At 57.3% G+C, this 9551-nt stretch overlaps 2 long non-coding RNA genes across 2 annotated transcripts; both read right to left on the bottom strand.

Annotated features, from left to right (window-relative positions):
- Positions 1 to 1667: 1667 nt before the first annotated feature.
- On the bottom strand, positions 1668 to 3582 carry LOC149997333 (uncharacterized). Its single transcript, XR_016514081.1, has 3 exons — positions 3090 to 3582; positions 2926 to 3003; positions 1668 to 2422 (listed from the first exon to the last, which is right to left on the bottom strand). It is a non-coding gene; the product is annotated as an uncharacterized LOC149997333 (long non-coding RNA).
- Positions 3583 to 4001: 419 nt separating this feature from the next.
- On the bottom strand, positions 4002 to 6481 carry LOC149997332 (uncharacterized). Its single transcript, XR_016514034.1, has 3 exons — positions 4973 to 6481; positions 4189 to 4873; positions 4002 to 4090 (listed from the first exon to the last, which is right to left on the bottom strand). It is a non-coding gene; the product is annotated as an uncharacterized LOC149997332 (long non-coding RNA).
- Between the last annotated feature and the right edge of the window lie 3070 nt (positions 6482 to 9551).

The raw sequence follows: 9551 nt of genomic DNA, 5'->3' as shown, positions 1-9551 counted from the left end.
GTGGCGCATCATTCCTACACCTCAGCCAGGACTCCCTAAGCGCGCGCGCCTTGGCCATGTCAGCTACGGAGCCCGTGTGTGGCGCCCACATAGAGGAGCTGCCAGGGAGCCTGGGACAGGGCGGGGATGGGGGGCTGGTCCTGCCCAGTTAGGCCACGGGACAGCCCACGCCTAACCTGTCAAAACCTGCTCTCATGGACTTGTGACAGGGTCGCCTGTGCCGCCCTCTGGGTTTTGCTTGGGGGTGGGGACAACAAAGTGGGACATAGTCCCTGTCCTTAGGGTGCTCACAGCATAGTGACAGAGACTCTGTCCCTCACCGGAGTCTGTGCCGGCTTCCCTAGGCTCTTCCACTTTGGGCTCCCCTGTCCGGCCCTGCACTGCACAGTTTTAGGGAGAACCCTGCTGAGTCGGTCTCCCTGGACCCCCATCCCCCGCATCCCACCGCCCTGCATATCTAATCCAGGTCCTCGGCTGCCCCCTCCCCAGGGGATGTCTGACATCGCCTGCCTTCAGCCACCTCCTGCTGGGCTGCTTCCCCCCTCCCACAACCTTGCTGTTTCCTCAGTGGGTCTGTGTTCTCTGACCCCACCCGCCCCCGCTGAGCTCAGAGGGGGGCTTGGCTCTGTCCCAATGTCTCTTTCCTCTCCTCCTCGTTTACTCCTGGATAAAATCTGTTTTTTCCCCCCACTGTCTGGCTTTGGTTTTCTCTGACACCAGAGGAGACGGGCAGCCGGGTGCACAGCTGGCTCAGTCCCGGGCAGAGCACATAGGGTGAAGTATGAAGGGTTTCCAAAGGGGTGGACAGGGTTGACCGGCAAAGAGGCAAATGGCGGAGCTGCAAAGAGCGAAGGCGGCTGTCAGGGTGGGAGTTCGGGCTCTGCTGAGCTGCGTTTCGAGGCGGAGTGGAGGGCGGAGGCGGGCGGGATCTCGGATGCAAGTGCCGTCGGTGTTGGTGGGCTGGAGTGGCCTGTGCCCGCCAGGGAGGCGCGAGGCGGTCTGCGCGTGCACGCCAAGCCCAGGGCACAGGCTGGAGGAGCGCTTTCGCCTGGTCAGGTCGCCGGGGGGGGGGGGGGGGGGGGGGGACTGGGACCGGCCAGAAGGCTGTTGTCCTACTGAGGGTAAGTGGCCCAGGCTGTGTGGATTTTGTAGGGTTAGAGAGGGAATCAGAGGGATGCACCAGAAGGAGCCGTGAGGCAGATGTGCAAGGTGGAGGACGAGACACCAGAGACCAGACGCGTCTGCGCAGCCCGGGGAGACGCCCCAGCCCCGCGGCAACGGGCAGTGTGCGTCTGAGTCCTGTGCGCCTTCCTTGGAGTTGCACGCTCGCCCGCTGCGCTCGCCTGCTGCGTCCGCCCGCAGGGCGCTGAGAACCGGCGCTGGTTATTACAGCCACGACGCAGAAAAGGCGACGGGTCAGGTTCGATGAAACGTCGGGTTTATGTGTGTTTATCTGCTTTCTAACTTACCGGTACCGGGAACTCGTGCAGAGCAGCCACACGAGCTCTGGAGGCTTCCGCCAGCTGCGCCCGCGCCCCCGGCCACCCCAGGGCCAGAGGGTCTCCCAGCTCCTTTTACATTTGTAACCACAGGACCAGCACCCGGAACAACACGTTGTTCCTGTGACCGGGTCAGTGCCTCCCCTCGTCCTTTGTTCTGTAAGTTCTGAGTCCTTTCTCCTTCCTTCTGTGCATAAGCTGTTTTCATTCCTGATAAAAGGCAAAGAATTCCGATTTGCCGCCTTGGAACCAGCCTAAGAACAGGCCTGACTGCTGAGCCGAGTGGGGACCACAGAGCACAGGTGGGCTGACCTATGCGCCCCCGCAGCTGCAGGCCACCTCATGCCCCATCGATCTGCTCCTGGCTGAAGGCCAGCAGGAGGGCGGTGGGCTGGGGGGCGGGTCTGCTAATGGAAAGCCTTTAGCTCCTCACTCCCGCCACTGACCCAGGCCAGGGGCTCCTCCCGCCTGTCCCCGCAGTGGGTCATGTTGGGGCTCCCGCTCTAGTATCATCACAGAGGTGCCCCCGGAGGGGCAGTTCGAGTTTCTCTGGTTGGTTGGCAGGGGCAGGGGTGATAGGTATCAACGGAGCTGCCATTGGGAAATAATGTGAAATTGTTCCCACGTGAGACCTGTGTGTGGTCAGATGGGGGCTGACGTCCATGACACACCTGTGTGGCAGGCTTACCTCTTTCCATCTGAGGTCATGCCGTCTTCCCCTTCCCATCCCTATGGGCCAGTCACGTCCTTTTTCTCACCAAGTGACTCCCAGCACCCGGTGGAGGCCCCGCGGAAGCGGGCAGAGGGGAGCCCGCCTCAGAGGGGCCGGTTCCACAGGCTGTCCTCTCAATGCCTCAGTGACAGTGGGATCTGGCAGGAAGTTCTGGTCTCCTCCCCAGGAAATTCTCAGTTATTCTGAGCCCCTGCAGAAGGCGGAGACCTCCCTCCTTCTCTCTCTTTCTCTGTCCTTTATTTCTGCCACTGCCAGGCCAGGGAGGTGGCCCACAGGACAAGTCACAGCACGCAGTGGGGGACTGGGAGTGAGGGAGGAGGAGGGACCGTGTGGGCGCACAGGGGTCATTCGTGAGGGTCATTCAGCGCGAACCCTCCCCACGCTATGGAAGGCGAGGTGTTTGGGGAAATGCGCAGGACAATTCCCTGCGGTGGCCTGTTACCCACCCCCGTCCCTCCCCCCAGCGTTGCCAGTGTGCTGGTCGAGGGAAGCCCCAGGGAACTGGCAGCAGGGAGCCACGCCTGGGCTGTGTCACGGGCACGGCTGTGACCAGGGTCTGCCCATTGCCACCAGAACCCGAGGACGGGCAGGCCGTCGGCGGCCACAGGCCAACCCCACCCGGCGCGCCTGCGGGCAGCACAGAACCGAGCCTGTTCTCTGGGTTCTGCGGCCGGGCCGGGCCTGAGCACTCACGGGAGCCCGTGCTGAGTCGGCACCTCCCCCCTCAGCCACACAGGGTCCTGGAGCCGCTCTCCACCTGCTGATGTTCACCTTTCAAACGAGAAATTAAGTTTTCAGCACAGAAAACAGGAAAAACTGGAAACGCAAAGGAAAATAATTTATTTGTTACAATGAACCTGTTCTCGGAAATAGAATCGAGGGCGCGGCGGGTCTGCAGGCTGGTGCTCCCGGAGCTCCGGCCTCCTCCCACGGAGCTCTGTGCCCATTCCAGTCCCAGGACTTTCTCCCTCCAGACTTCGGACGATGCCACCGATGGATGTGCCGCCCCAACTCCCTTATTATACGGGGTTCCAAGGTCTGTCTTCTCACCACCGGGCGGCAGAGGCCGGGAGACCGCCAGTTAAGTCTGTGATGACAGGAGCGCAGGTCTGTATCAGCATCTGTGGGGGTGACCTCAGCACCAGCGTGGCGGAGAGCCGACGGTGGCCTCCGGGGTGCACCCTGCGGGGGGCCCGCTCACCCTCAGCGCGTCTTCTCCTGGACTCTCTGCCACCTTCCCCGGTCCTTCAGCTGCAAGCTCTGGTTTCTCTGAAATCTTAGGTTCCTCTCCCCCGTGTGCTGTGTGCAAGCTTCCCAGAAAGGGGTGGTTTTCAGGGCAAACTGGTGAGAGGCAAAGAGAGAAACTGAGCCGGCTTCCCCCACGTGGTGGAGCACGGAGGTCATTTCCCCCAGGTCCTCGCCAGCCAGAGACGGGTGTTTCCTCCACAGTTCAGGAGCTGACCCGGCAGCCATGGCTACAGTGTCAGGGTAGGAGCAGGGTCCAGAGAGGAGCAGGGAGGGGAGACGAGAGGGGAGGGTCCCCAGGGGCCACCCCTTTGGCTCCGACAGCCTCTCTCCCATCCAGCTCTCTGAGCCCGTCCTGTCCTGCAGGGATCCGCGCTGAGACTCACCGCCATCAGAACAGAGCCGAGGTGCACGCAGGAAACCCACCTGCTCACCGCTGTGCCGGTCACCTGTCCAGTTCTGACTTCCGTCCCCAGTCACCACGCTGCTGCTTTCTTCCCGAATCCAGAGACACTGCCTTCTGTGTTCTATCCCGAGCTCATGGTGCTCATCGGTGGAGGGACGGCTGGCCGTGGACCCGCTCCACGTTGGTGGCTCCAGAATGACGTGTTCTCTGTCGTTAAGAAGAAGAAAAGGAGGTGAGGAGAAAGTGAGTCTGGACAGCGAGCCGACCAGCTCTGGAAATGAGTGAATGGTGTTGCCTTTACTCACGGGCCTCGGAAGGGCTGCGTTGGTTGGCGTGACGTACGTCCTGTTCTTTCGTTCCTCTCCCCGGTCACTCCTCCTGGAGAAGGTGGACGGAGTCCGCTGCACGGGTCCAGGGACAGGAAGGCGGGTGGCCCTCCTGGGTTTGCAGACACACGGGGGTCATGCTGTCCTGCATCTCCCAGCCCTCCCGCCCTGCAGTCCATGTCCGGCCAGAGGCGGGACCAGAGGAAGTGGCCCTCCCGGGCCTTCCTCCCACTGCCTGTCCCTCGGTCCTGCGTGCTGCTTGTTTGTTGGCCTTGCCAGCTGAGTGTGGAGCGGCAGCAGGCCTCCAGCACACTCGGTGCAGCCGCAGAGCCGAGACGCCCCGGTCCCTGACTCACTGTGTGGAGAGGATGAGCCACGGGGGCTCCCTGGCCCGCATCATGGGACACGAGGAGCAAGGAGATTTCAGTGGGTGTGGACACCGAAAGCCCATAGTCACAGCCTGACGTTGTCACCCTCACCGATGGAGCCTTTGATGGGAAGTTAGACTCCCTCTGGCTTGACGGCTGAGTAAGCGTTGGACTTTGGACAAGTCACATTCTGTCTCTCAGATTCCTTTAAGCCCTGCCTAAGGCAGCGCGTTGATTTCAGTCACCGGCCTTCTTTATCCCTTCTCACCGCAGAGTGGAGAGAGGAACCGGAGCATCTTTAGAAGGGGGGTACGTGTGGAGACAAGGCGTTATTACCACAATTTTGAGCATCATTCCGCTAAGTACACAGAGAAAAGTTATGAACCGCCCCTTACCTTAGACCGAGCGGAAGTACCTTCTGTGTGGCTGTGATGTGCAGGTGGTGCCGCTTCCATCGGATGACCGCGAGCCCTGGAGCAGCATCGCTCACGGGCTCGGTGCCTGGAGTCACCGGGACCCGGCCTTGGCGCCGACAAGGTCTTCTACGCACTTGATGAGGTTTCTTCCTGGGTTTGTAGTCCTCTTTTGATGCAGTTGTCAATGGGGTTGTTCTCTTGGTTTCCCTTTCTGGTAGTTTGTTGTGGGTGCCTAAAGATGCGACCGATTTCCAGCTGTTTGGTTTGTATCCGGCTCCTTGACTGGATGCGTCCGTCAGCTCTGGGAGTGTAGGAAGACATCTCGAGGCTCTCTATGTACAGAATCTGCAAATAGCAACCGCTTCACCTCCTCCTGTCCAATGCAGATGCTTTAATCTCTTCTCCTTGCCCGGTCGCTGCCGCTAGGACGGCTGGTGCTGTGTCAGATGAGAGCGGTGAGAGCGGACACCCCCATCTTGTTCCCGATCTATAGGGAGACGCTTCGGGTTGTCGCCACCAAGTATGTTACTGGCTGTGAGCTTGTCACATTTGGCCTTCATGCTGAGTTATGTTCCCTTTCGTAGCATTTTGCTGAGAGATGTTATCCTCATTGGGCGCTGTATTTTCTTAGATGCTTTTTCTTCACCTGTTGATATGATCATGTGATTTAATACTTGATTTTGTTTCTGTGGTGTATCGTGTTTATTGATTTGCCGATACTGTACCAACCTTGCATCCCTGGGATAATGAAATAATAAAGCTTGCTATCTGGTTGTGGCGCATAATCTTTTTTTTTTTTTTTTTGGTTGATAGTCTTTTCAAGGTATTGCTGGATCTGGTTTGCTAAAATTTTGCTGAGGATTGTAGCATCTATGTTCAGCAGGGATATTGCCTGTAGTCTTCTTTCTTTCTAGTGTCTTTATGTGGTTTGGGAATGAGGATAATGCCAGCCTTGCCAAAGGAGCTTGGGAGTCTTCTTTTCTCTTGATTTTTTGGATGAGTTTGAGAAAGAGGAGTGTTAGTTAGTCTTTGAATGTTTGGTAAAATTCACCTGTGAGCCACCTGGTTCGGGACTTTTGCTTCTTGGGAGTTTTTGAGGACCACTTCAATTTCATTTGTTGTGATCGGTCTCTTCAGATTTTCTGCTTCTTCCTGATTGAGTTTGGAAGGTGGCGTGTGTCTAGGAACGTACCGGTTGCGTCCAGACTGTCTAGTGTGTCAGCATGTGGTTGTTGGTAATGTGTTCTTACCATCCCTAGCGCTTCCATGGGGTCCGTTGTTACTTCTCCTCTCATTTCTGATTTTAATTATTGGGGTCCTGTCTCTTTATTTATTTTTTAATTGACTTTTAGATAGAGAAGGAAGGGTGGGGGAGAGAGAGAAACATCGATATATTGTTCCACTCACGCATTCACAGGTCGCCTCTTGTTTGTGCCCTGACCTGAGGTGGAACCCACGACCTTGGAGTATTGGGACGCCGTTGTCATCGATGGGTTCTCTGGCCAGGGCTCCCTTCTTTTCTGGATGAGTCTGGAGAAAGGTTTGTCGATTTTGTTTGTTTTTTCAAAGGACCACCTTTCGGTTTCATGTGATTTGTATTGTCCCCCCCCCTTTTTTTTAAAGACCATTTATTTATTTCTGGCCTGATCCTGATGATTTCCTTCCCTCTACTCCTTTGGGCTTATTTGTTGTTCTTTTTTTTAGGTCCTTTACATATAGAGTTAGAGTGTTTTTCGAGATTTTTCTTGTTCTCTGAGGTAGGCCTGCTGTGCCCATGTCTATTCAAGACCCTCCTTGAGCTCTTTGAGCAAAGCCCCGTCAGTGGGGTCGCTGGAGCACGTGGTGGTTCTTATTTCTGTTTGTTCGATTGTTTGGTTTCACGAGGAACTCGCGCACTATTTTTCTCAGCCCCCGCGGCAGTGGTTCTACAAGGGCCCCAGACGTGGCTTTCTCGTCAAAGTGAAACCAGAAAGTCCAAACAGACCACATCCCGGGACTTGAGGTGTCCCGGATCCGCAGGCCGAGACGAGCCGCATGAGCTGAAGGGCTCCGCAGAAGCTGGGGAGCTGCTTCCTGCCGTGGGCGATTCACGGGTCCCCCGGAGGTGGCGATGGAGCTCTGAGAGCATAGTGGGGTCATGTGGCGGCCATAGTGTCCCTGTGTGCTGAAAAGATCAGTCCCCCGCGTGTGGCCGATCCTAGCAGAGGCCTCCCTCCATTGCCTTCTGTGAGAGCTGCAGTTCTGTTCAGACGTGTGACCAGCTGCACGTTCACCGGCCGCTTGGGCAGCACTGTCCTGGCCCTCTGCCCCCAGGGCTGGGTGAGCCAGGCTGGCAGGGGCACCGGGGAGGGTGGGAGTTGGGGGCGGATGAAGGTTTCTCAGGTGGGTTGACAATGCTACCAGAACCATGAAGGCTTTAAAAAAAAAAAAAGAAATGTGCGTGTGTCTTCTCCCACGCGAGAACTAAGCAGCCAAAGCGAATGCTTAGCCCACTCTCAAGGAAGCCCATGTCTCTCCTGAAGCACTGCCAGGTGCCACCAGAGCAGTGACGGAGGCACCTGGAGGAAGAGACAGGTCGCTCCCCTCCTGCAGTGTGACTCCTTCCCGGCCGTGCGTGTGCCCAGTGGACCGCTGCCGGGCCCAGGAAGGCCTTTGGACACAAGAATGACATGATGTGATTTGTATTTTTTAAAGATCACTCTGAGTTATCTTTTTTATTTACGTATTTTAAATGTTATTTATTTCACTTAGGTTTCTGTTTTTAATAATTTTTTTTTAAATTTTGCGTTAGAGTTGACCTTCAATATTAGTTTCAGGCGTACAGCATAGTGGTTAGACATTGGTGTCACTGACAAAGTGTTCCCTCCGAAAAGTCTGGGATGGGGTCTCCTTTAAAAGGGTATTCATCCCATTCAAGAGGGCCCCCCACCTCTTATCTAATTTTATTTGAATTTATTGGCATCCTACTGGTTGATTCAATTATCTAGGTTTCAGGGGCACAGCCCTGTCCCGCGTCGTCTGTGTGCTGTGAGCTCACCACCCAAGCCTCTTCCGTCCTCGTTCATCCCCCCTCCCCACAGCCCCCCCACCCTCCCACCATCTCCTTTCTCCCTCCCCCCACCCCCGACCCCTCTGAGACCCCTCTGTGATTTGACATTGGAAATGACATCTGAGGTGTGTCCCGAGAGCAGGCAGGACTCAGACCTGCGACTTTTACCTGGGACAGCGCCTCACTGGTGAGCTGCGAGGACTTGGAGAACATGCGACCTATGACCATTCAGTCAGGGGCGCTGGTCTGTCTTCGAGACTGTTCTTGGTTTCTTTTCCTGATTCCTCCTCTTTCTCTCCTTGTTTTCTATTTTCTTAGATGTTTCTCATGAATTGACCATTCCATTTGCTGTTCTGACATGACCGACAGACCAAGGAGAGACTGTTCTCTAGGCTCCTGCTTGAAACTATGTTGTCAGTTTTTAAATCTGACAACCTAAGGGAAAGGGTCGGTCCCCTGACTAAACGGTCAGGTATTTCATGTTCTAAAAATCCGCGTGGCACCCCGGGTGAAAATGGCCCCTTGAGTCCGATGAAGAGGGCGAGGTGTGCTTCAGGCACAGAGGGTGGTCACGCAGCCAGGAGGCGGGAGACACGGAGACTGCAGACCGGGGCCGCCGCCCCTCAGAGGCCCGTGAGTCAGTGGACAGGGTGGGGGACCCTCAGGACCTCTGGGAAGAAGGAACGGTGCGGGGCACAGGGGCACGTCCACAGAGGAAATGGGGCAGAAGGCCCCGATGGAGCGGAGCGGGGAGGACAGGGGACACTGCGAAGGGCAGGGCAGGGCAGGGGGAGCCGTGGGGACAGGGAAGACAGGGGACCCAGGAAAGAAGCAGGGAAGGGGAATTAGGGAACCGTCCATAGAGGGGGTGCAGTACCCCTGTCACCTGTCCCTCATGGAAGGTCTCCTACCCCCCGCCCTGCCTCCTCCATGGAGAGTTCCCTTCCCCCTCTGCCCTGCCCCCTCCCTTGAGGGTCCACACACCCTCGGCCCTGCCCCCTCACTGGAGGGTTCCCATCCTCCTCTATTCTGCTCCCTCAGTACAGGGTGCCCACTGCACCTGCCCTACCGCTTCCATGGAAAGTCCAAATCGCCCTCTCCCCGGCCCCCTCCATTAAGGGTCCCCTCCCCCATCTGCCGTGTTCTGTCCATGGAGGGTCCCCTACCCCCTCTGTCCTAACACCAATAGGAAGGGTCCCCTATGCCCTCTCTCCTGACCCCTCTCTGGAGGGACCCCAATCCCCTCTGCCTTGCCCCCTCTCTAAAGGGCCCCTTCTCACCTCTGCCCTGTTCCCTCCCTGGAGGGTCCCCTACTCCTTCTGCCCTTTGGCCTCCGTGGAGGGTCCCCTGCCCCTTCTGCCTTGACCCTCCATGGAGGGTCCTCTTCCTGCTCTGTTCTGCCCCCTCAGCAGAGGGTTCCGTTGCACCTGCCCTAACGCTTCCATGGAACATCTGAGTCCCCCTCTGTCCTGCCCCCTCCATGGAAGGTCCCATATCGCCCTGCCCAGG

The sequence above is a fragment of the Furipterus horrens genome, unplaced genomic scaffold, assembly GCF_987537825.1.
Source record: "Furipterus horrens unplaced genomic scaffold, mFurHor1.1.pri manual_scaffold_11, whole genome shotgun sequence".
Lineage (NCBI taxonomy): Eukaryota > Metazoa > Chordata > Mammalia > Chiroptera > Furipteridae > Furipterus > Furipterus horrens.
Note: the sequence above shows the minus strand (reverse complement) of the source record. Positions and strands in the feature narration are given on the sequence as shown.